This window comes from Sminthopsis crassicaudata, chromosome X, assembly GCF_048593235.1.
Source record: "Sminthopsis crassicaudata isolate SCR6 chromosome X, ASM4859323v1, whole genome shotgun sequence".
In the NCBI taxonomy this organism is placed as follows: domain Eukaryota; kingdom Metazoa; phylum Chordata; class Mammalia; order Dasyuromorphia; family Dasyuridae; genus Sminthopsis; species Sminthopsis crassicaudata.
The window spans coordinates 54,914,842-54,941,768 of NC_133623.1; the positions used below are offsets into that span (position 1 = coordinate 54,914,842).

The 26,927-nt window shown below is 35.9% G+C and overlaps 1 protein-coding gene and 1 pseudogene across 7 annotated transcripts in view; both read left to right on the plus strand.

Moving 5' to 3' along the window:
• The window catches only part of TENM1 (teneurin transmembrane protein 1), a 3,105,198-nt gene that overhangs the window by 2,150,494 nt on the left and 927,777 nt on the right, over nt 1-26,927 (plus strand). The window lies entirely within an intron of this gene.
• LOC141549036 (cell growth-regulating nucleolar protein-like) overlaps nt 1,694-26,927 on the plus strand; it is a 64,427-nt pseudogene continuing 39,193 nt past the window's right edge.

The window sequence follows — 26,927 nt, forward strand, 5'->3', positions numbered from 1 at the left end:
GGTTTACCATAGGGTCCATTCCAACATACTTGGAGCCACCTCAATATTTTTTTCATTTTTTCTTGAAAAACACATATATGTTATTTATACTTATATATGTATTTATCGTCTTCCAAATGCAGTATAAGTTCTTTGAGGGCAAAGACTTTCACTATTATCTTTGTATCCTCAGCATTTAGCATGGTTCCTGGCATAAAGTAGGTGCTTACTAAAAGCTTGTGGTTTGATTGTTTTTTTCGCTATTATTCATCTTCACTTGATGTTTCTTCAAGGATCTCACTGGGTTACCTACCCGGTCCCTTGGTTATTTGTCTGTTCTCTATGTCTCCTGTGCCTCTTCTTTTTCAAACATACATTTCTTCAGTAACGTCCTTTATTCCTATTCTTTGTAGATCCATATTTCTTCTCTGTTGCAGCCTAATCACATATACCCAGGGATATGTTTGTTAATATTTACCAAATGGATCACTGGTGGGGGAATTATAGTATATAATTTTTGAGTTGAATCTGCATTCTGAAGATTTGCAATCTGATTGGTATGGGCGCCATGATTGCTGATCCTAAGCCCTCTGTAACTTAATAGATAGACATGGAGAGTTGTTGTGGTAAAAAAAAAAAAAAAATTCACCATCTTGAGTTTTCTTCATCAGCATCACTTTCCTAAGTCTGGATAGTCAATAAAACACTCAATAAATCAAGCCTTGGTTTGTAGAATTTGCCATTTCTAAGGAACAAATAGTCACATTGAGATTTTAACTCTTGTTTTGCGCTGCCTCCGGCACATTGCTGCACCCACCACATCCCTCTCCATTGTCTCCTGAGTGATACCAATTTCCATTCCTTAAGAAACTGTTATGTTCCATGTCTTGAAGCTGGACAACTGTAGAGGAGAATAATTCTCAGCTCACTGCATTTTCCATCTTTCACACCCATCTAGAGATAGCACAGCTTTGTAACATACTGACAGTTCGTCTCTTGGTGGGTTCTTCCAGCCTTGAAAGACAACACAAGAACAGGTGGCTTGAAATTGCCCGTGGAATTTGTTTCCTTTCTGCACTCATTTTGTTGAGTGGCAAGGCAACAAGTAACACATGGTAATCTTACAGCTTTCACATTTAGACTTGAAGTCTTGCGGTGTTTTACTGTCCAGCACAGTCAACACAAGTAACCTCCAACATTGGTGAGACTTTATTGCAATATTCCCCAGTAACTTTTATATACTGTTTCCTTTCATAATTTGAGATGCAATAATGATTTTTGTTATAAATTTCTTCATAAATATTTCTACTGATAGATGATACATTTATTTAAGCATCAGTGGACAAATAAAGTTATCCAGGGGTGACTAACAACCTTGAATAAATAAATACCATTTCACTCTGTTGCTATCCATAGTACCTAAGAAATGCAATTACATGCTGGGACCTATTATCCCAATTAATGGACTGTTTTATATTCACTGTGCATTATACTTGAAACACTTTAGAGGCCTGGCCTTCACTTAGCTACAGGCAAAAAAGAAATTTATAACAAATAACCAAGAAAAGGCTTTCATTTACTTACCAAGATATGTAGCGTGTAATTATACTTTAAGCATAACTAAGCAGGCCTCAAAAATGCCCTTTGATTTAAGCCTCAATAAAAGTATATTTTTTAAAACCGCAACAATTCTGACTTCATAAATGAGCAAGAGATGGCGGGGAAGCGCAACATTGGTGGTTCCGTTATCGGCAATGTCTGTCGTCCCATTTTTGGTAATGATGTGGCTAAAGGTTAAACTTGGTTGTTATTTATTACATTCTGAGAGTATCTTATTTCTTCTAGGCACAGGAACTGAAAGAGGTATACTACCCCCAAACCCGCCTTCCTCTTGCTGGATGGGTGAACAAATAAACCAGTCTGCTCAGGAGTACACAACCTGTAGTAGTGCTGCTACTTTGTAAAATGTCAGCCCCGGGCTATGTTTTACAGGGATGAAGTTTAACTCTACGCCCTCTGGTGGTTTCCAAAGCTGTATTACCAAAGCTATAAAATAAAACACAGTTGTAATTCTTCTCCTTATTGTAAGAAGCATTGATCGCCCTTGATTGTATATTATAGCAAAGGGGCAGTCTATTACATAAATTTATTGCATTTTCTTCCTGATAATTACTGGAAGTTATTGAACAAGGCAGGGAGTTATAGCCAGCAAGTTCCCATGCTAGCTGAGGAAGCAAATCCACAGATATTTAGTGGATCTAAACAGCTGTAAACAACACCTTCTGTTTACAATGGCCTAGGATTGCCCAATTTACAGTGTGTTTGAGGGGATTTTAAAAATAATGCCCTCGGTTCCACAGAGTGAGACTTGAAATATGAACTAGGGGAAGTGGCATGCTAATGTCAACCAATGGAACCACATTTAATGTCAAAAATCAGACCCTTTGGATTCACTGTTTTTCTTTGTAAAGACTGGATTTCATTGGCAGGAGTAGGATCTTAACATTGCTTTTGGACTGTCCCTCTGAGCACCGGTACTTTGGACTTTTGCGATAGAAATTGGAGTGAACCCAAAGCTGGAGAAATAGAAAAACTTCTAAAATCAGTGAAAATAAAATCAGCCTTAAGGAAAAAAAAATAATTAAGTCCATTGTAAAAAGAAATGCTGCCTTTTGATGGGAAAATTCTCTGGGTCATCAAAGTGATTTATTCCAGAAATCCAATCTCCTGTATTTCAGTTAAGCTCAAGTAGGAAATCAATTCATGTTAGACCAACCTCAGGCACCATTGTGTTGACACAATAAATGTTTTGAATCAAAAATCAGGATATGGTTTCAAAGCAGCAGGTTAGAGAGACCTTCTTAAAATAGGTAGCTGTGATATACTGGAAGGAACAATAGATCAATGGATCAGGTCCCAGAAAACCTTGATTCCCTTTACTGGGTGGCTCTAATTCTAGATCTGTGGGCTGGGGAAAGTCCCTTGCCTCTGTTATCCTGTTTCCTCCTGAGGGCTTCAAATCCCTCCATTATGCACATCACTGCATTGTTATGAGGACCAAAGAAGATGATGTGTTCATAGCACTCTATTAGCCAAATAATAGCTTAATGTCAGCCAGGCTTCTTATTATTGAAAAGTGATTCATAGCATATTTATTTGAGAAATTTTTCATACTCATTCACCACATTAAATACAAAAATAAAACAAAACCAAAAACAGAAACAAACAAACAAACAAAAAATACCCAACATACAGGCAAAATGATAAGGTCAAAAAGAGATAGCCCAAGATAAAAATAATTAGCAGGGAATTCCTGTCTGAGGAGAGGTTAAAGGAGATAACTTGAAACACAAATGATTAAGAGAAATTCCTGTCTTATTTACAAATATCTCCGGAACCTCTTGGATAACATCTCTGTGCAAACTTTGTTTTATGGCCCTGGTTATGTATAAAAAGAATTTCTAAAAAGGTATTCCTCACACTCAGTATCCTTGCCTTGTGCCCGCCAACTGGCATCCCCTTGCCAGGCAGTTTGGCCTTTCTAGAGGCCAAATGCCTGTCTATCCCTTTACTATCAATAAAAAGACTTTGTTTTGATACAGCATTGATAGCGAATTCATTCGCTATCCGGACCTGCCCTTGGTTACTTTGGGGAAGGAGAGAGAGGTAATCAGACTACCAGAAAAAGAGCTGATCCATCTCAGCTTAGAGCCTCAATTTCTCCTCATCAAGATGACTTCTTCCTGACTTTGATTCTGACCTGATGGCAAGAAAATATCCAATAAGGCCAGAGTAAAAAAACAAGCACATGCCACTTCCCCAAAGGTTATGTAGTTCAGCCACACTCTCTCTCATTGACAGTCACTGACTAACTGAGAAAGCAGTTGGATACATAGATGATTACATTCAAATCCAATAAGCATTTATTAAGTGTCTATTGTATGTAATGCATACAATACCACTAGCAATGGAAGTCAAAGCAGAAACAGTCATTTGCTCTTTACAGGTTTATTTTTACAGAGAGTCTAGTTTGTAGTTATAACTATGCATTCTCTGTTTCTTCCTCAGCTGTGTGTGCTTCTAGATCCACATTTCTCACTAGTTTGAGTGGTTCATCATCTTGCCCAAATTATGATTTCATTTAAACAAAAGTCCATCTGAATAATGATAAGGCTGGTAGGTAGAACCGAGTGAAAAGGAAATAAAATATTTTAAACAATAAATACTAGTTGTCTGAAACAGTCATGCAATATTTACTTATTTTACTGATGTATTCCATATGATAAAAATAATGAATTATTGCTTTAACTGTTCCTCTGCCTGACACACCTTGATAAATGTTATTGGCTAAAGAAAGATCTAAGTAATCTTCACTTTGCTCTGTGTTTATTGACACCTTATATTACTTTGAAGAAGATAAAAGATTTATCTTTAGTATAAAACTATTATTGCTGTAATATTTCACAAGTGACTTGCCAATTTCCTCCATTATCATAAAACTCACAGATGAAATGAACTAAACTTATCCCTAATGATTATCCATGTCAGAAGGAGAAACAGGATGAAAAGAGCCATATTAAGGGGGAAATTTCAAGCCATCCATCATTGTCTCTTTTTTATTGTACACATTAGAAAAATAGTTCTAAATTGTGATTTTCTTTCAGTGTTTTTAATTTGAAAAAAGCATGCCACGTTATTCTTAAAAGGGAGATTATAGATACTCAGTCCACTTTTTTGATTTTCTAAGGGGAATAACTGAATTCCAGAAGAGGAAAATGACTTTTTTAGGGTCCTACAAATAATTAATGAGTCAGCCAGAGCTGAAACTTTGTTGTTCTAACCTTCAGCCCCGTTTCTTCTTCTACAATATATCACCTGTGACTTTACTGCTTGGAAATGTCACTTTCTTTAAAAAAAAAAAAAAGGCCTCTGCAACTTTGCCATTGGTTTTCTGCTCACATTTTGAAATATACTCAAGATATCTTGTCATCTCTCTTGTTTTCTTTTTCCTCGTAGCAATAAATGATGGCCCAATGCTCATAATTTTATAAGTGAAATGTGCTAGATATCATTTAGCTGTAAAGGTTCTTCCTAGATCAGTCTAAACTAGAATTGTTCTTTGAAGAAATGGGTACCCATCCTCACTGTAAAGGATTAGCAAGTAAGCAGAACCCAGTAGGTAAAAGTGAAAGGTGTCACATAAACACACAAGTCCCCTTTACTCTTGCACCTCCTATATCTTTTTTGTATTTTGTGGTATATTTTATTTTTGTGGGTGGTTTGGGAGTTTGTGCCTACAGCATAAACAGAACACAATCAGGTAAAGGGAATGACTGATATATGGACAGGGACTAGAGAAAGTATTGGTTGTATAGGATGATTTGTTGTAGAGAATTCATTATAGCCATCATTATTATAGGCGATCCCATGGGGACATGGAAATAGCATTCTTTCAGAAAGTGTTGTTGTAATAATATTTCTTCTATTCGAATTTTACTTGTACCTTCTGCTTTGGGGAATGTTCTCTACACTGGCATAGCATATACCAGAAGAACTCTGTTCATGCTGTATTTCAAATTGCTAGTCCCATTAGTGGTCCAGAGCAAACATCAGACTAGTTCTTCTGCTTTCCTCACTGTTTATTGTGGTGTCACAGACCCCAGACTTTTCCATTCTCCCCACCAGTCCTGCATTATTTAGCTAGCATAGACATGGATTGCCTATTTGGGAGGGTCATGATGAGGATTTTCTCCCCCCAAATTTATCAAGTATTCAAACTTTATATTTGAATAAAAAACTGGTAAAATAGAAAAGTTCTTTGAATAAGTTCTTTGAAGGTAAGAGTTGTTTCTCCTTTAATCTCTGTAATCCTATCACCTAGCCCAATGCCTCACTTAACTTTTTTTTAGTAGATTTGTGATCTCAAGTTTGTAGGAACACTTTTTTTTGTTTGTTTAAGTAAAGCCTTTTATTTTCCAAACATATGCATGGATAATTGTAGGAACTCTTGCTGTGGAAATTCCCTCCACTGCTACTCACTGACATATCTACAAGGCAAAGTCTTAGAAAATTGGCTGGGTCTTTGAGATTTTAAGGGAGTTGTGCTCAGTCACACAGCTAATATGTTAGAGGCAAGCCTGGAACCCCAAATCACCTGCTCCAAGGATAGGTTTGTATCCATTATTCCATTTTGGTTTGTGCATCAGAGGCAATTAATAAATGCTTGTTGCATTACATTGGTATGATCATTGCAAGATTGGCCTGCCTCATTTTAAGGCTCTGGAATCTGGCAGCTGATTCAAAGAGGAGCATTCCTATGTTTTCCATAAATACACTAAAGATCTGTGAGATACAAGTCTTAATTTGTTCTTCGTTTGCTTAAACTCTGTTGTCAATTTGTAGCATCAGGTCATTTGTTTTCAATGCTTGCTTAAGGAGTAACACAAGAATCTAATTATAAAAATGAATTAAAGAAAAGAAAATCATCACTTTTAAATTTGTGTTGTGTCACAAAATAATCTCTGTGAATGCTCTAATTAAAGCTAAAAAGGCAACTAGATTAAAAGCTCATAATTTCAAGTGCTTGATTTTTTGCAAAATGATTTATGAAGGTAAACGTTTTCATGTTTCCTCAGTCTAAACGTCCATTTCTAAAAGAAAGTTTTGTAAAAATCAGTGTCATTTTGGCTTTTGTTTTTTGTTAATTTGGCTTTAAAATACATATTTCATTTTTCTGGGAAATTATTCAAATGCTTTTCTCACTACTGAATAATTCCAAACAAATTAGTTTTTAAAGTGCCAAGCTTGTCATGTACATAGCTCTGAATGATAATTTGTGACATTGATACAATCAAGTAAGTTTGATTTCCAAATTTGAACAATTATGGAAATTTTCAAAGAGCATATTGAAAAGAGGATTCTTATGTACTTTCCCCTTTTCACTATTGTCTCACCGTGTAAAAGGACTTGAAATGGTATGAAAGGGGCAAAGCTTGGAGAGAATAACAGCATTTCTCCATTTTAAGGAAACGTATTCCTTTGAAGCTTTCTGCCCGTTTGTTGTGAGGATATTTCATGAATAGCACCTGCCATCCTTTTCAGCTATTCAGTGTCCACATCAGCTGATGGAGAAAGACGTGGGGTCTTTGGGAAATTAATGTCTCGTAGAATCAAAACAGAGGGCCAAAGGACTAATTTACTTTGGATTTGTATCCTTTTCCCAATTCTGGTTTCAAAAAAGATAGTAAAGATCTCCAAATGCTGCATTGTGAAGTTAATCTTCCATTCCTTGGATAAGATGGCTCCCTATCTTTGATTTTTTGTTGTTGTCTCTATTAGATAGTTAAGTCCTGCAGGAGGCTGATATGCTATGGTCACTGTTCACGCTTGCCATTTAGAGTCAGCTGTACCTAATTAGACCCAGTAGCTATGTTCCTTTAGCTGTGTGTGAATCATATTCGTGCTAATGGAATTACTTAAAATGACCTAGAGTTGAAAATTTATAATAACTCTAATAACAACAGCTGACATTTATATAGTGCTTTAAGGACTACAAAATGTTTTATGTGCATTATCTCATTTGATCCTCACAACAACCTTGTGAGATGTATGAATCTGCCTGCTCAGTCATCCTTGGCAATATCTTAGTTAACAACTGACAGAAAGCTAATTTCTAAGCTTTTGACACTCAGGTGGTGCTAGAAAAACATCCTCCCCCTTCCTCATTTGTCTCCAGCCAGGACAGTAAGTCTCGGCAAAAAAAGATCCCCCATTGGGGGACACAGATTGAAGAGGCAGCTTCCTCTTATAAATGAGGCAAAGACTGTCTGGATTCAAAATTGTGTTCCTCGATATATTGAGGGAACAGCTTTCTGTTCACAAAAGAGGCAGGGCCTCCTAGATTCAAAACTGATGCCTTTGTGGTCAAAGGGATATTGCTATTGCTGGTATTCAGAATTATCAGAGCTTCGGCTATAGATGATTATTTTAAACAAATGTTTATTCACCCTTGGATGAAGTGCTGGGAAATACTCAATTTTAGTTTCATATTTAAAAAAAAATAGCTTTGGGTATAAGGGGCTGAGACAGAGCTACAACCCACACCCTTGTCCATGTTTAGCACAGTGCCTGGCACATAGTAGGCATTCAATAAATGATTGTTGTTTTAAGACTTAAATCTTTTGGGGTCTTTCATTTATCCTTTCTCTCTAGCATCCAAGAAAGCAGAGTCATGGATTTATTTGCTCTTTGGCATTCCCGCTTTTAATTTTTTTTTTTTTATTTTCCCTTTTTGTTTTTATCTATTTGACTAGAAAGGTAGAAACTATTTTCTTCACATTTCCAGTCTTGCCTTTTGTTGTTGTTACTGTTGTGCTTGAGGGAGGAAAAGAAAAGCTTGAGTTCTTTCTTTGCTTCTGTCTCTTTCTGGCCCTCTGGCTTTTATTCACTCCCCTCATACATGTGTGTACATGTACATGTACACAAAATTACTTTGGCTTTTCTACCCTTCTCAAGTAAACATTTGGCAGGACAGTTGTCACCTGCTTCTTTTTATATCATTTTGTGGCTTATAATTTCAGAATTTTTATTAGGGTTGTTTTCCATATATAGAAACATTTTTCTTTTTTGTTGTTGTTGTTTTTTTAATGTATTTTATATTTCCCCCCATTTACATTTTTTATTAAAGCTTTTTATTTTCAAAACATATGCATGGATAATTTTTCAACACTGATCCTTGCAAAAACTTCATGTTCCAAATTTTCCCCTTCTTCCCCCCCATCCTCTCCCTAGATGGCAGGTAATCCAATATATGTTAAACATGTTAAAATATATGCTAAATCCAATATATGTATACATATTTATACAATTATTTTGCTGCATAGAAACATTTTTTAAAGATTTTGTTATGTTTCTTTTTATTTGTTAATCATAAATAGTCATTTCCCTGATAGAACAAAACAGATTTAGAAATTTTCCTCTACAAGATGTTAGTACAGAAGTCATTTTTTTTGCTATATTTTATGGCTGTACTAAGGTAGAAATTTCTTGCCAGTTCAGCTTATACTTACTCATTTGGAAGTTCCAAGAACTGTAGCTCTTGGAACATCTAACTCATTCTTGACCTTCTCTTCTCAGAACCAGAGGACTTGTCTGTGTGAGTCAGCTCAGAGTCTATCACTTCATTTGCAACCCTTGTTTGCATGTAAAAGGCAAGAATTTAGAACAAATTATTGGAGGTAGAAGGTGGTGACCTCACAGTGGTTCTGTAGCAACTTCTCTATGACTTATCAAATCCTCTTTAAGAGTTGTTATATTTTAAAAAATACACACTCTAAGAATGACTCTTATGGACTAGACTTATGAATTCATTGATTTGGATAAGTCTTGGATGAGGAAACTACCAGAGCATGTTCTCTGCCATTTATATTCTCAGAAGTTTCACAAAAATACTAAGATATTAAATGATTTGCCATTGGTTACATAGCCAAAACTGTTAGTGTAGAACTTTATTTCAGCTCTTCTTGACTGTAAGGCCAGCTTGTTAGGATTACTAGGTGAGAACTCAGGTTGTCTGGACAGTTACAAGGTGAGAACTCAGGTTGACTTGACAGTTCTCTGGCTCAGACCTGTAAAGGGAGTTTACACCTTAGGAATCCTAGAAGGAGCAAGCTCATTGGTTGAAGTGGTTCTTCCCAGAAGCCCTTGCATTATCCCACGCCCATTCTCTGGGAGGATAAAAGAGGACAGCACTCCAGAGATAGGAGAAGTCTCTGCGCTATATCAGGCTTGAGGCGGCTCTCTGCAGGAAGGGAAGTCACTTTTCTGGACAAGAGTTAACGGCAACTGTCTGGAGACAACAGTTCTCTACAGGAAGAAGAATCTGTCCAAGAGATTTGAGTTGACACAGCAGATCTCTTCCCAGAGAGCGATCGGCAGCTTCTGGAGACGACAGCATGCTACACCAGCTTCCTATAAACATGTTTCCTTTTAATAGACACCAAACTTTCCAACTTGGTAGAACTTGCCAGTATTGGTGGCCTGGAAACCAGAGTTGCTTATACCACACTACAAGTAGGTATTTCTACCCCACCCTGAATTAATATAAATACAGAAGGGCCACATTTCTTGATTGAATCAATTGATCAAAAGTACAAATTAGATTGTGAACAGGTCCTTAACCAGTTTGAAATTATCAGTGGACCTTTGGGCCACAGAATGAAAGCTGATGACACCAAAACAGAAAAGTCTTGATTACAAGAATCAGATATAGCTCTGGGCCAATTTTCTAAACCACAAAAGTCTCTTTGGAAGCATGGATTTCAGTAGCAGGTTAATCAAAATGCTGGTCAGATTCAGTGGAGGGAGATTTCTGAGATGGAAGTGTCCTGAAAATAATCAGAATGGAAGTTTTCTTCCTCCACTCTTACCCATTTACCAGTTGACAACCTTATGAGCTTCAAAAGGGTGGAAAATCTAGAGTTCCCTGTGCTGTTGGAAGATGGCCCTGAATGAAAGTGGCTGATTTTATGAGGAGCTGAGAGGCACACTGAGGACCAGCTAGACATCCGGAGGAAAGAGGAATTCAAGATTCTACTTAGAGCCCAGCATACAGCTACAATTAAAGGAAACTCTGTAACTCCATAAGGAGAGAAAAAGAGGATTTCTAGTACTAGGAAATCTGAGTTTAGTATTTTCACTAAATTTGAGCCTACTTCCTTGTGAACATTGTGTGTACAAGAGAAGAATCTGCACAGGATATTTTCGGGGAAGGAAGGTAGTCTTGTAACAAGTCTTTACTTTACTTTACTTACAAGTCATGCTTTTATCTTTCTAAAATTCTTCTTATTGGGCTATTATATTATATATATATATTATATAATCAGTGAGAAACACAATAGATGGGGGCTTATGAACAAAAGTACTAGAAACTCTAGCCCATCATCATTACCTCTCTAACCTTAAGAGCAGAAGCAGCCCCTCTTTGAAAATCCAATTTGAGAGGAATCCCAGAGGGAATGCTTCATTGCAATGAAATATGTAAGTAGGACTTTAATGGAGAGTATCTTTTAAGTAGAATATATAAATGCAACCAAAAAAATTTCAAAAATCCTTTTTTGGCAACTGGCATAGTATAAAACATGACATTTTTTTTTCTGATTTCTGCTTCTCTAATTTGGAGAAACTGAATTAAAAACAAATTTAGTATTTATTAGAAATTACACATTGTTGCAGATTTTAATCAGTCAGTAGAAATCTTGTAGTAAGCACCTACAATGTAGTACAAAGACTTAAATGAAAGTTCAAGGAGCTTTCATTATAAGAAGGCAAATACCTCTAATAAAATATTTATATATGATATGTATATATAATTTGTGACTATATATAAATATACTCACATATATGCACACACATATCTAAGTATATATAATATACATCTGTGATAAAGAAGTATTCTGTTTTCTTGGGACGTATCAAAGCTAATATTATTCTCATTTTGAAATGTGTTGCAAAGAATTAGCTCTTGGAATAATTCTTGCCTGAAATGCTAAAACTTCAGACCATAGTCAGGACTCCAAATATAAATAGTCCCCCATTTCTATTGCACAGTCGCAGAGAACAGTCTCAGTATCTGATGTTTGCCCTTCGATGTAAGCCCCATTTTCAAACTGTTGTAGATATCACTTTAAAAATCATGAGTTTCCAGAGGCATTTTGGGTTGCTCAGCACTTGTCGGAGCAGCATTATTATTGAGTGCCAAACCTCTAGCACACTGTGTGACTTCCAGGAGCATGGTACTCTTCTAAGCTAGCACTTTGGAACTGAAGGCTGCCAGGGCTTGCAATTTGCTCTTTTTGTCCACAAAGAAAGCAGATGCCTCCAGTTGCCAGTTTGGGTGATGTACCAAACAGTAATGTTTGTGACTTTCCAAAGTAGCATTTCTTACTTGGAGACCATCTGAGAAGATTGGCCAAAGTGGATTAAAGACCAGCAGCTGCTCTCCATTAATTTCTTACCTACTTCCATCAGTAAAGGCTTGCTCTACTATTGGGCTTTACCTCTAAATAGTTTGATTTTTTTTTACTTTTAGCTCAAATATTTTTTTAAGAAAGCAAGGCAAATATTAACTTCTTTTTGTTGGCTTTTCTATTTGTCTCCCAGGAACCCAATAGAAATATCTTGGACTTGAATCCTACCAATATTAGCAATATTAGTAGGCTGATCTGGGCAGGTCATTTCCCCTCCCTGTGTACCTGTTTACTCATCTGTAAAATAGACAGCAAAGGACTTTAACGGATAGGATTGTGGTGATGGACAAATAACATAATATGTGTGAAATATGCTCCAAAAATGTCAACTCACTAATTTTACCTTTATCTAGTTTGCTTAAAGAAAAGAGTATTTTGGAGAAAGGAATATTTTGACCAAATTTACTGTCGTGTGCATAGTAGGTTTTTCAAGGATGAAGGCACACTAAAATACGGTGAATAATGAAACTACACTGAACATTGTATAATCTTTGTCTGAAGCTTCAGAAGTCGTAGATTTCTTGTCTCAATACCATTATTATGAGCACTATGTATTACTGTACTATAGATAGATAGATAGTTTGTTAGCAGTACTGCTTGTTAGAATGCAGGCCTAATCATCCCCTTACTGGATATTTTTGAGAATAACTTGAAGATATTCCAGCATATGTATAATGAGAATAGAGAAATATTTGTAATTCATCTATTAATCGATTCTGATAATATCTCTTTAATTTTCATAATGTGTGGTAAAAAAAAAATCAGTCTTAGACATCACTAACCAAGGTCGAAGAAGGACTGAATCATAACTGTTTTAGTAGCTAAATGTCACATAATTGTGCAAAATGATGTCTAGACAGATCTCAGACAGAAGTGCCCCAGTGATAAATAAAGCTATAGAATTCCCTATGCCTGCATATTTACAAATTAATGCAATCATTGGCAAAAACAAAACATTAGATGCCTCCTGTCAGTCGTTCTTTATTCTTTTTAGAAAATAATTTTATAAAACACAACATCTGCATCCAACTGTAGCGTATTTTTTTTTCTCCTAGCAGGAGCTCAAGTAAACAATTAAGGATCCGTGTTCTGTAGCTACCTTTCTTAAAAGGGTAGAATTAATAAGAAGATCAGAAACATGGGAGGCTTCTCTGGTCTTTGGTAGGAAAATAAGCCCCTTAGTGTTCAACAAACCTGCATAGGATTTCAGTCGGTAAAGGGACCAACAGACCTAGCTTCAATTATCCTGTCCCCTGAAACATAAGAGTATTAGCTTCTCATCAGTACACTGGGTCATGAAGTGCTACCAGTGTCAGAGAAAAACACAGAATGTACTTTCACACTGAAAGGGAGTTGAAAACATTGTCAGGAAAAAAAGAAGAAAAGGAAACAGCCCTAAAATTATACTGTTAAGAACCATTCCTTACAGTGCCTGAAGTTTCTTTATTGATTTTGGTACCAGATGGAGTGTCTTGCCCTCTGATGCTCTGGGGATAATGTGCATTAAGTTATAGAAAGGCAGTGTGGACCAGGAAAGAAAGGTAGTATGTCCACTTAAAAATTCCACTTCAGCCACAGATGACACTTGATTGTCCATGTATCTGGAGGCCAAATAGGGCCAACTATATACAGAGGTAAGCAGGAAACTAAAATATAATGTAAGGAGCAGCAAAAGTCAAATAGCAATATAGGGAGTCTGCATGTTTCAAAAAGTTACACTGATAACCTGTCAATCTTGTTCCTTAGAACATCAAGAACTAAAGCACTTCACCTCAGGCATGCTCATTTTTACAATAGAAAGTATTGTCTACTAAGTCGATTATTCCTTTTTTTGACTTTATTATTCCTTTTTATTGTTGCTGGCACAAATTGTTTCACAAAATAAATGGATGAATAAATGACCAAACAAATGAAAAGACTGAGAAGTAGATAGATTGATGCATAAGGCTGATGGCCAGACATTTCCCAAGTAGCGCTGGCACTAAGCAGTGGTCAGGAATCCAAAATGCTATTATTTTAGCCACATATCACGATTGTATTTTCTTCTGCCTTGATAACTTTCACATGGAAAGGAAAGCATCTTCAATTTCCATGTGACAATAGGGCAGAAACTGAGATGTGTAGAGATACCTGCTCCAAAAATGCTACCTTTTTCTTTTCTTTTTTGATTTTGTTCCTTAGTATTTCTCAAAGACTAAGGGAAAGACTGAAATATAATAGGTTATGCAAAGTAAGCAAAATGATGCCAGATCACTGTTGTTTGCCCACAAATAGGAGATTTCTGTCGAGCTCCTCCAATATTTTCTCTCGGCTGTGTCAACACATACATGAGCATCCTCAGCTCAGACCTTAGCAAATTGCCTTCCTTCGCCCCTTTTTGATTTCCCAACTTAGTGGGGAGCTCCCAAGACTGATGGGCTAGATGGAACTTTCCTAGCTTTGCAGGAATTTCCTTTCCCTATTAAATCTCCAATAGGGAAGCACCACCTCCTTTTTCCTGGAGTGTCTAACCCTTGGAGCAATCAATCAATAAGCATGTAATAAATACCTTCTGTGTTGCATATATTGTGTCAAGCATTGGAGATACAGAGACATAAGTGAGAGATTATTGTGAAAAGGAGTCCATAACTTGTGAAGGAAAGAGCCATCCACATCCATAGAGAGGACTATGGGGACTGAATGTGGATCATAACATAGTATTTTCACCTTTTTGTTGTTGTTGTTTGCTCATTTTTTTTTGTTTCTCATATTTTTTTTTTCCTTTTGATCTGATTTCTTGGTGGAACTATGTTTAGGAGACTTGCATGTTTAACCTATATTTGATTACTTCCTGTGGGGAAGGAAGGAGAAAAAATTAGAACACAAGATTTGGCAAGGGTGAATGGTGAAAATTATCTTTGCATGTCTTTTGAAAAATTAAAAGCTATTATTATAAAAAAAAGAAAAGGAGTCCATAGGCTTTTCCAGACCATCAAGAGTCTAGAACACTAAAAAAAATATTAAAAACCTCTGCTCTAGGAATGATCTCTAGTGTGGATGGCAAGGCCGATGGTAGAGCAGAGTAGTTCAGTAACCACACAAATCTCATGTGGGGTTTTGTATTACAGATTACTAACTACTTCTGCTTGTGTGGAGCAGCCAGGAGGTAGAGTTATGAAGCACTAAATTCAAATGCAGCCTTAGTTAACTGGGCAATTCCCTTTATCTCACTCTGCCTCAGTTTCTTCATCTGTACAACGAAGATAATAAAAGCACCTACTTCCCAGTATCGTTGGGAGGATCACATAGATTGTAAATTGAAAGCATGGTACCCCACACATAATAAGTACTATATACATTTTAGCTGTCATTAGCATCATCATCATCGTTGTTGTTGTTATTAATATACCTCACTGCCAAAGGGATCCATGGCACACAGAAAAAAATGTTAAGAACACTGGACCTCTTTGAATGTGAGCTCTTTGAGAGAAGGGATGCTCATTTTCATATTTGTATTAATACTTAGCATTGTGTTTGCTATATAGTAAGTGCTTAATAAATGCTTTTTTATTCATTTATGTAAAATTGATTTTTTTTATCCAGATATAACACTTGACACTTATTCTTTTGATATTTTATTTTCTTATATTTAACTCAACATTCTAACCTATCAGGATGGCTCTTAACTCTCATCTAGTATGCTAGCTATCCCTTCTAAGTTTGGGTGATATGCAAATGTAATAAGCATTCCATCTGTTTCTTTATCCATCTTTACTAATAAAGCTAAACATTGTATGTGTGTATGCATGTGTGTGTGTGTTTGTATCTAGTATAGACCCCTGGGATACTCTATTGTAGACTTTCCTACAAATGGAGATGAATCCATTAATGACTATACTTTGAGTGCTTTTGTTCAAATAGTTCGAATCCATGTAACTGAATTATCATTTCTCCCATATGTATCCTGTCTACAATGTCAAGTCTACCCTTAAATCTAAGGAAACTACAGCTACAGAGTTCTGCTCTGCTACTTAGGATGCCTAATGTTAAGGGAAACGAATTTTAAATTTGTGACTGACTCAGTGCTTACTTAGAACAGTTCACTGGTTTATATGGCAATTGAAATTACAAAATATCCCCCAGAGTTTGATATAGTTGAACTCATAACATCATAGATTTAAATCCATCCCAATTTTTTCCTTTTACAGATGAGGAAACTGAGGCCGAGCAAAGTTAAGTATGCACAGACGTTAAAGTCATAAAGGTAAAAGTGACAGAGCAAGAATCAAACCCAGGCCCTCTGACTACAAAATCACTTGTCTTTCCTCAGTACCATCAGGGAAGAACTCTCTCAAAAGGAAACAAAATGCAGAATATCAGAAGTCTAAAACAATGAGTTATAATTTTATACATACCGAATGTGAGTCCACATGACTGGTGGCAAAGTGTTTGACACTCAGAGCAATAAGAAAATGGACTTTGAAAAATTCAATCAGGTCAAGCTACCTATCAAAATGCAGATTATGCATAAGAAAATTAAATCTATTGTACGCAAACATCCAGATAAAAATAGAAAAATGAATTTTGATACTACCAAATTCTGAAGGGTTTTCGGTGACATAACCAAAAAAGTTGAAATGTTGTTAAAATGTTCTTAATTTTTTATGCTGGCACAGGATAGATATTAGTCAAGTCTCAACAGTGGCAGCCTGGATTTTTAGAGCTGAATTTGAGTCCAAATATTCTAACTCATTTTTGGTAAACAATCTTGTTATTCTAAGAACAAGATATAACTGTTCATAAAAGACATTTTAAAAGTTTGCCCTGATTCCCTTAGGATTATTCATAAAAATAAGAATGACTTGTAAATAACTAAATAGATCCAAAGGGAAGAGCAACTTTCGGTATCACCAGCAAGTTGGACAAGCAAACGTTTGGCTGATTTTGTGGTATTTCTTTCCAGATTTTTCAGATAAGCTCTTTCCTTTCAGTTGCCAAAATGGAGAGTACAAAAAAAAAATCCACAGTCAGGAACGGTTTCATTTCTTTTTTCTCTTTGCACCCCCAGCTCTTAGCATGACACATAGTAGGCTCTTAATAGATGTTTTTGATTGATTGATTGATAGCATGAATCCTTGGCACAAAATCATTTCAACAATTTCCATTTATTATTACCTCTAAACCCTGTAGATCTCAGCCTCTGGGAAAGCTACTGCATAGCTACTGAACAGTAATATAGCCTTCAAAATCATCTCATCACGGAAAATATAAGGCAATCTGCGTGTACATTTCATCTAGATAAGAACACATACTTTGGTGTAATCAGGTACTTTTCAGGTAAGAGCTCATGTTTGATTTGATTTAAGACAATAGCAATAAACAGCAAGAGATAACAGAAAATAGGAGCAGATAGGGAACATGCACATCCCATATATTGTTCTTATCTCAGTAATTTTCTGTAGCTTATGGAAAACCAAAAAAAAAAAAAAAAAAAAACTCTGCAAATACATGATGTCTATTATACCGCTGGGCTCTCAAATAAACATAAAGTTCCTCCATGTAAATGTCCTCCATTCACTCACTTTCTCATTGTTAATATTGTGCCTTGACCTTGTGACATCTTGGGGAATGTTTATAGGTATATTAAATGATCCAAAGGAAATAGATTTTCTATACATCTACAAGATGTCATTGATGAGAAAGTCATTTGTTTGCTTGTTCTTGCTTTCTTTTTCCAAAAGGAGTTTGTTCCTTCTGCTTCAGAGAAAATCAGTCTCTCACCTTTTTTATACGTGTGAACACACACATAACATGTAGAATTCCCTTATTCAAATGTGCACGACTTGATGTCCAGAAGCAACTGGCAGGTGGAAGACAGATTGAGGTATTCACTCTTGCCTGGAAAGTGAGGCAATTTGATCCTTTGAAAGTAGCAGCCGGCACATCCCTGGTAATATAGAGACAATAGCAGGGGTGAGGGGACTTGTGTCGAGAATGGAGCCTCCCAAATGAGATTTTTGCCACATGAGCAGTGCTCAGAGTGGCACTGCACAGCTCTGTCAGATGCTGGAGCCTGCAGGGATAGAAAGGACTTATGTGGAATAGGAGAAGAAGCCTGCCTGCTGTTCATGTTGGGAGTACACTGTTATGATCGGGATATTCAGGCTAGTGACTTGACTCTGACTTTTCATATAATGGCAAAATGAGGTCCACTTTGGCTCCAGATCAACTACTTATCCTCATATAGAAAATCTACCAGATGAGAACTACCTCTAATCCTTATAGAAATTTTACCATACCCTTCACTTAGTGAGCCATCCCACAAAGCAGCCCTTTTACCAATGAAGCAAGGATCAAGGAGGCTCATCCCAATGTTTTCTTGCTTATATCTTTCTAACTGTAAAAGTCCAGACACATTATCTGATCCAGCAAACATTTATTAAGGGAGATACTGAGCTAACCATAAGTGATTGAAAGACAAAATCCTCAGTCATATTACACACATACTGTGTCCTGCTTTAATATTCTTTCTGCCTTCCCAGATGCTTGCAAACATGTCCAGATCTGTATCCTTCAAAATCCTTCATTTGACCCTAAACATCTCATCAAGTTGTTGTCCTAAATCTCTCTTCCCTTTCATAGCCAAACTCTTGGAAAAAAAATCTCTCTGCGTTCTTTGCCTCTAGTCTCCTCTTAATTACTTCTCAACATCGTAAATGCTGTCTTTTGACCTCATCCCTCAACTGTAACTGCTCTCTCTAAGGTGAAGAAGGATGTCAGTTGCCAGGTCCTATGAACTTTTCTCAGGCTTTATCCTTCCCAACCTGTCTTAAGGACTCACTTTCTCCTCTTTAGATAATCTCTTATTTCATGACGTTGCTGTTCATTCTCTTTCTGTTTATGTGGTCATTCCTCAGTCTTTACTCGATCATTCTCCAATGTCAGATACTCAACTCTAGGTGACTTCTTTCTCTTGATAAAGTCATCAGTGTTCATCAGTTATCATCTCTAGACATTTGACACAAATTAAGCCTTAAACTCTCTCCTGAGCTCCAGCCCAGAATTACCAACTATTAACCATTTGCCACTCGTAGGCATCTCAAATACAACACGTCCAAAACAAAATTCATTATCTTTCACAAAAAAATTTTCCCCTCTTCCTGTTAAAGCCACCATCATTTTCATTGTAATCAGGTCCAGAGTTTCACTGTAATCTAAACTCGTTCTTCTCCCTCACCTCCTATTATCTGATCAGTTGTCAATTCTTATCAGTTCTACACCACGCAGCCACCATCCTAGTTTAAGACCCCTATCACTTGTTATTTGACCTATTACTTTTCCTCCTAATTGGTATCCCGGCCTCAAGTCTGTCTCCTCTCTAGTCCATCCTCTGCACTGCTGCCAAGGTGATCATCCCTAGGCAGAGATCTGACCAGGTCAGTCGCCTGCTCAGAAATCTCTAGTGGCTCTTTCTTGCCTATAGGATCAAATTTAAATCCCTAGTTGACCACTTAATGAAGTTCTTTCCAACCTGGTTCATGCTTCTTAAGTGTGATAAAATGTTGTATTTATTCGTGTACTTATTCAGTCAGACAAACTCTTCTCAGAGCTTCTTCTGACTTCATATATTCGTGTAGAATGTCTCCTATACCTGAAATGTATTCCTTCCTCTCTTCTTCTTGGAATTCCTGGTGCCATCAAAGTTTAAATCACATGCCACCTATTACATGAAGTATTATCTGGTACCTCCAATTGCTAGAACCACACACCCAGAAATTACTTTGCATGGATTTTGTAGCTACTTATCACTGTGCATGTTGCTTCTTCCCTAGCACATAAACTCCCTGAGGACAGAGACCAGTTTTTGGTCTTTTTCTATTATGATGGGTAGGCATCTTAATAAAAGCTTGATTAATTGAAAAACAGCCCATGTCCTCAAGAAGCTTCTATTCTCTTAGATAATAAATCCCACATACTTTTCTGAAGGGCTAAGACCTCTAATGAGGAGAGTTTTTTTTTTTCCCATTTTAGACTATTTACTTTTTTTGGGGAAAAAATTATGTAATAAATACTATGAATTGTTTTCAAAGTTATCCTGGGTTTTTTGTGTTTCCTTCTAAGTTTTCTTTTGTTCTCTACTATGCACTTTTAATTTTTTTTTAACCTTTCCTCCATACCCTCCCAAAGAATACAGTTACAAAGAGTGTGTGTGTGTGTGTGTGTGTGTGTGTGTGTGTGTGTGTGTGTGTGTAGAACCATACTCTACATACTTGTATTTATCATTTCTTTCTCTGGAGGTGAATAGCATCTTCCTTCATGGGTCTTTTGTAGTTGGTTTGAGTATTTATGAGTCATTCAAAGTTGTTGTTACAACAATATTTCTATTACTATATACAACGTTCTTTTGTTCCTGTTCATTTCACTTTTCATGATTGCCTGTAAGTCTTTCCATGTTTTTCTAAAATCAACCAGCTCATCATTTCTTAAAACACAGCAGTATTCCATCACAATCATATACCACAAAGGAAAGGAAGCATTTTAGTTGTGGGTTTGTCTTAGTTTTTGATGCTCAGCTCAAATAAATCAAATACCTCTCTTTGTGACTGTTATACCTAGTTATTCGAAATTCTCGTATATTAGGTCATTTTTATGCTTTGTTGATCCTATTTTAAAATAATTCAGCCACTTTTTGATGACTCCTTCCCTAACCCAGAATCGTCTTTTTTAATAAATAATTGCAGTTAAGGGTAAACACCTACAATCAACATGTTTATATCTGAAAGTAAAGGTTTTCCTCTGTGTCTGTAGTTCCCCATTTCTCTTCTCAAAGGAAGAAGGAATGCTTTCCCATTAATCCTATAAAGACACATTTAGACATGGCTTACATTGATGAGAATTCTTAAGGGATTTTTTGGGAAGTTTTAGATTGAATTTATGATATACTTAAAAAGAGAAGCAAGATCTACATAATAGAGATTCACAGTTTTATATAGGCACATCTTCTGCATGCATATGGAACTTTATTTTGTATTTAAAAATTTTAAAAATGTATTTCATTAAAAGAAAAGCAGAATAAAAAAGGAAAAGATAAAAGGTAAACAAAACAAAACAGGACAGAACATTGTCATGTGTTCAGCAGAATATCAGGGTGGATTCAAACTATATAACAATACATTTCTAGTGCAAGAAAGAATATATAATAGTAGAAGAAATTATATTCATGAGAATCCCATCTTTACTTCTTTGTAGGTTATTCTTTTGTTCTCTGCTGCTTACAATTTTTACTTTATTCTTTTCCTCTTTCATCCCATTCCACTTCCCCCAAAGCAGGCTCTAGTTAAGTAAGAATATATTTATGTATACATATATAGATACACATACATATTTTTCTTATCCCTGGTAACTCTATGATTTAATTCTGCTCCTTCACTTGTCTTGCTGTTACTTAACTTCCCCCCCACCCAGGGATCCCTCCTTTGTCTTCTTCCCCCACCCTTTGCTTCTCTATCCACCCATCCTTCCCCCTCATTTCTTTATATATTTTGGATAGTGCTTACCATTCATGCCATACATGTACTGCTGCTGGCTATTTAACACTTTCCTGATGTGAGTAGGTTTTCAGAACTATGAGTTGTCCTCTCCACTCTAATGCCTCCATGTCTTTTTTTCTTCTGCACCTCATTTGTGTAATATAATTACTATTTTTACCTTGACTTTGCACCAATCTTTTTTGTAACTACTCAGTTGCTGATGTCAATCTTAAACATATTGAATATATTTCCATGTAAAGAGCATAAACAATTTGTCCATGTTAAGTTCCTTGAAATTGATCTTTGCTTATATGTGAAATTTTCTATTGAATTTGGATTTGGTTGAAAGATAGTCCTAAAAATCTTCAAGTTTATTGAATGTTCATTTTTTCATTCAATATTATAGATAATTTTGCTGGATATGATATTTTTGGCTGTAGGCCTAGGTCTTTTGACTGTACATATGATTCCATGACCTGTGGTCTTTTATTGTAGCTCCTGATAAGTCTTCTATGATTCTAATTGTAGCTCCAGCATATCTGAAATGTTTTTCTTGTTTCTTGCAACATTTTCTCTTTAATCTGGGAGGGTTTCAAAATTTGGCAAAATTATTCCTATGTTTTTTTCACAAAGGGTCTCATTGAGGTGGTGGTGATCAGTAGTGGTTTTTTTTTGTTTGTTTTCTATTTTCACTTTCCCCACATGTTCTAGCATTCCAAGACAATTTTATTTTTTACAATAAGTTTTTATTTTTCAAAATACATAAGATTGTTTTCAACATTCACCTTTCAAAAACATGTGCTCCATATTTTTTCCCTCCTTCCCCATCTCCCCCCTCCCTTAGATACCTAGTAATCAAATTTACATTAAATATGTGCAATTCCTCTAAACATTTCCCCATTTATCATGCTGCACAAGAAAAATCAAGTCAAAAGGGGAAAATTAGGTCAAAAAGGGTAAAAACAAGAGAAAAAATCAGTGAGCAAATAACAACAGCAACAAAAAAGGTCAAAATACTATGTTGTGATCTACACTCAGCCCCAGCAGTTCTCTTTCTGGATGCACATAGCTCTCTCCATCACAACTCTATTGGAATTGACCAGAATCACCACATTGTTGAAAAGCGCCATGTCTATCACAGTTGATCATGACAATCTTGTTGTTGCTGTGTACAATGTTCTTTTGGTTCTACTCACTTAGTATCAGTTCAAGTAAGTCTCCCCAGGCCTTTCTCAAATCATCTTGCTGATTGTTTCTTATAAAAACAATACTATTCCATTACATTCATAGGTGAATAGAATTTTAGAAAAGTTAAATATGATAGACCTCTAGAGAAAATTGAATGGGAATGGAAAAGAATATATCTTTTTCTCAGCAGCATATGGCACCTACACAGGAGCTGACATTAAGGCATAAAGATCTCAAAATCAAATGCAGAAAGGCAAAAATATTAAATGAATCTTTTTCAGATCGTGGTGCAATAAAAATTACATGTAATAAAGGACCAGGGAAAGATAGATTGAAAATTATTGCAAAGTAAATAATGCTAAAGAATTAGTGGGTCAAACCACAAATTATAGAAACACTCAATAATTTCATCAAAGAGAATGATAGTAATGAGAGAAGTTATCAAAATTTATAGGGTACATTCAAAGCAGTTCTTAGGGGAAATTTTACATCTAAATGCTTGCATAAATAAAATAGATAGAGAACATATTCATGAATTAGGCATACAATTAAAACTAGAAAGAACAAATTAAAATCCCCAATTATACATCAAATTAAAAATCTAAAGCTTAAAGGAGAGATTAATAAAATTAAAAAGTAAGAGAACTCTTGAACTAGCAAATAAAACTAAGAGCTAATTTTATGAAAGAAAAAAAAAATGAAACAGATAAACCTTTTGTTAATTTGATTTTAAAAGAGAGAAGAAAACCAAATTACCAGCATCAAAAATGAAAAAAAAATTAATTCACTACCAATGAAGAGTAAATTAAAGAAATAATTAAGAGCTATTTTGCCCAACTGCCTACAAAGTTGACAATCTAAGTGAAATAAAGGAATATTTTTTTTAAATATAGACATTTCAGAGATAAACAAAAGAGGAAATAAAATACTTCAAGAAAAAAAATATAGAACAAATCTTATGATAAGCCTCTTAAAATGAGCTGCTCTGGTTAGACATTTAGTTGTCTGGTCCACATTGAACGTCTTTCCACATTTCTTAGAGTAATTCAGTCAGGAAGTATTTATTGATTGCATATTTTGTGATGGGTATTTTACTACATGTTGGGAATATAAATACAAAAGACAATCTCTGCTCTCAAAGAGCCTATAGTCTAAAAGGGAAACAACATGAAAACAATATAGAAATAAAATGTATACAGACTTAAATTGGAGATGATCAACAGAGAGAAAGCACCAGAATTAAGGGAGCTCGGAAAAGGCTTCTTGTATAAGGGGGAATTTTAGTGGGACTTGAAGGAAGCCAAGGAAACCAGGTAGTAGAGAAGAAGAAGAGCACTCTGGCAATGGCAAACAGCTAGTAAAAATACCTGGGGTCAGGATATAGAATATCTCATGTATGAAATAGCAAGGGAGCTAGTGTCACTAGAATACAATATATGTGGGCATATGGGAGTGGATGGAATAGTGACAACCTTGTGGAAGGCTTTGAATGCCAACCAGAGGATTTTACTTTTGATCCTGGAGGTGATAGGAAGCCACTAGAATTTGTCGATGGTAGCAGGGAAGTGATGTGTGACAGCTGAGCAGAGGTTAAAGTGGAAAAGAAACCTGAGACAGAGAAATCAACCAGTAGGAAGGATATTGCAGTTGTCCCTCGAGACCTCCATGCTGAAGCATGAGAGAAAAACTTTGGTCACAGAAATGTTAATATAAGTAAAGAGTGTTGACATCATTTGGTCTGTAACCTCCAAACCCCAGTGAGTTTATCATTTTGGATTACTTAAATGCACATTTGAAGAATTACTGACTTTTCTTGTTTATCTGTGAGTTGGACTAGAGAAGATGTTCTTAATCTGGAGTCTATAAGATGCAAAGGGATCCATGGAGAGATTTCAGGGTGTCCATGAACTTGAATATGGGAGCAGTATATCTTTATTTTCACTACCCACAACTTGAGATTGGCCATTTCCTTCAGTTATTTTTAACATATTCTGAGTAAGAGTCCCTGAAGCTTCCCCAGATTGACAATGGGATCTCTCACACCAAAAAGAACCCTTGGACTAGATGGCCTCTGAGGTCCCTTTCTCCCCTAGGATCCTGTGTAAGAGAAAATGAATGAATAGAAACAAGTATTTATTTACCTGAAGGTTTATTCTTTTAAACACTGAGTACATTACTGTGTATTTTATTGGGAGTGAACAGTGTCAATACTGAAAATGAAATTGTTTTTATTTGCACATTTTCCCTAGGTTTTATTTTATTTTGAATCCATTTAATTAGAAACAAATGTTCACCATTGATTTCAGGTTGAATAAATTGCAGGTTAAGTTTGAATTCTCCTAACTAATAACTAAAATGATCAATTATCATTGTATTCCTAATGAAAAGATCCAATTGGGTCCATTTAGTAATTCTCTTACAATGACAATAACCAATCATTTTCCTTCGCACTACAGACTAAGCCACAATACATGATTATAGGACGACAGGAAGATGATCAGGCAGAGAAAAAGAAATGGCAGGGTAGCCCAGGTGACACTACAAAGCTTGTAAATGTAAAGAAATTGTAGGACATTCAACAGAAATTTTAGCTGCTGAAGTCAAATTGGAGTGCTGCTAGTTACATATTCCCTTCTTCAGAAATTAAGGATGCTTTCTCTTTTATGTCAAGTAGAAGAGTATGTCAGGTGTGCCAGGAGACAAAATTACTGGAGAAATTGAAGAGTTGGTTTTGCTTTTAAAAGCCTTTAGCAGATTCGCTCTCCCTGGATGATAAGCTGAGTTGGAAAGCTCATGGTGCTAATGAGGCTACTGAAAAGAACAAACTGCCCCAGAAAGGAGTGGAACCCAAGACACTGTCCTCATTTGCACTGATTTTTTTTATTTATTCAAGAAGCTTTTATCAAACTCTTGTTATATTCCTGGCACTATGGATAAAACGTAAATGAAATAGACCAAACCTTCAAGGAGTTTATATTCTTTCTGGAAGGAAAAAGGAAAGCAACATGCATACAAATAGACAAAACTCGGGTACATACAAAATATATTCAAAGTAAAGAATACAATGACTAGGTATGGAGGTACCCACAATTGAGGGAATCAGGAAAGGCCTTCTATAAGAGATGATCACTTGAGCTAAGCCATGAAGGAAGTTAGGAATTCTAAGGGAATTCATTCCAAGCAAAGGAGATTGCCTGGATGAAAGCATATCAGAGGCCAATTTGGCCGAAAAACAGAGGAACCAAAGGGAACTGCTTTAAATATTACACTGAAGGCTTTGTGTTCTATCAGAGGCCATAGGGAATCACCAGAGCATTTATCAACTAAACTAACTGGCCCCATTTAACAGACACATACACGTATGCACACACTTACCTCTAGTCATTAGTAATTGTCAGGCTGGAGTAAGGAAATTTAAAATTACTTGGTATTTTGTTGACTATAACATATTTGGCAGACATTAAGAGACTGCTCATTCAATCTGTTGTATGTTAGTATTATTTCAGAGATATAACACTAAACTAAAGAACTTTAATCATTTCATTTGGAAAAAAATCTTATTCTGAGAAAGAGTCCTTGGACTTCTCCAGCTTTCCTAAGGGATATCTAACACCAAAAAAGGTCAAGACTTGAACCCATTGACTAGAAAGTCTCTGACGATTTTTCCACACCTCAGTTCCTGTGCAAGAGAAAACAAAGAAAGAAAAGCAGAGAAATTAAGTAATTTCCATACAATTTGTGTTTGATTTCTGAAAATGATACTGGAATCTTATGAACAAGCTGAAGAGAAGAGGTCCAGGTGATAGTACAGGTAGATACGTTCAGAACCGACTGAACAATCAGAACTAGAGAGGATTTATTAATGGATTGAATTCAAGTTGGTGATTGACCTTCATTGGAGGGTCATGGTGTTCTGTTCTTGGTTCTATTCTAGTTAAGCATTTTGATCAACAGCTTCAACTTGGATGAAAATATAAATGGCATGCTTCTGATATTTTGTGGATGACATAAAACTGGAAGGGATGGCTTTTATGATTAATTCTGACAAAACTGGGATACAAAAGAATATCAATTAACAAGCATTTCAAACTTAACTTTTCCAGAATGCCCAAATCCGCTATTCCCTGTTCCCCAGCAAACAAAACCCTATTTTTTATTCAAATCCTTTTAGTCACCTAGATTTGCTAGCTCAAGGTTTTCCTCACTTTTTCACTTTCCTGTACTA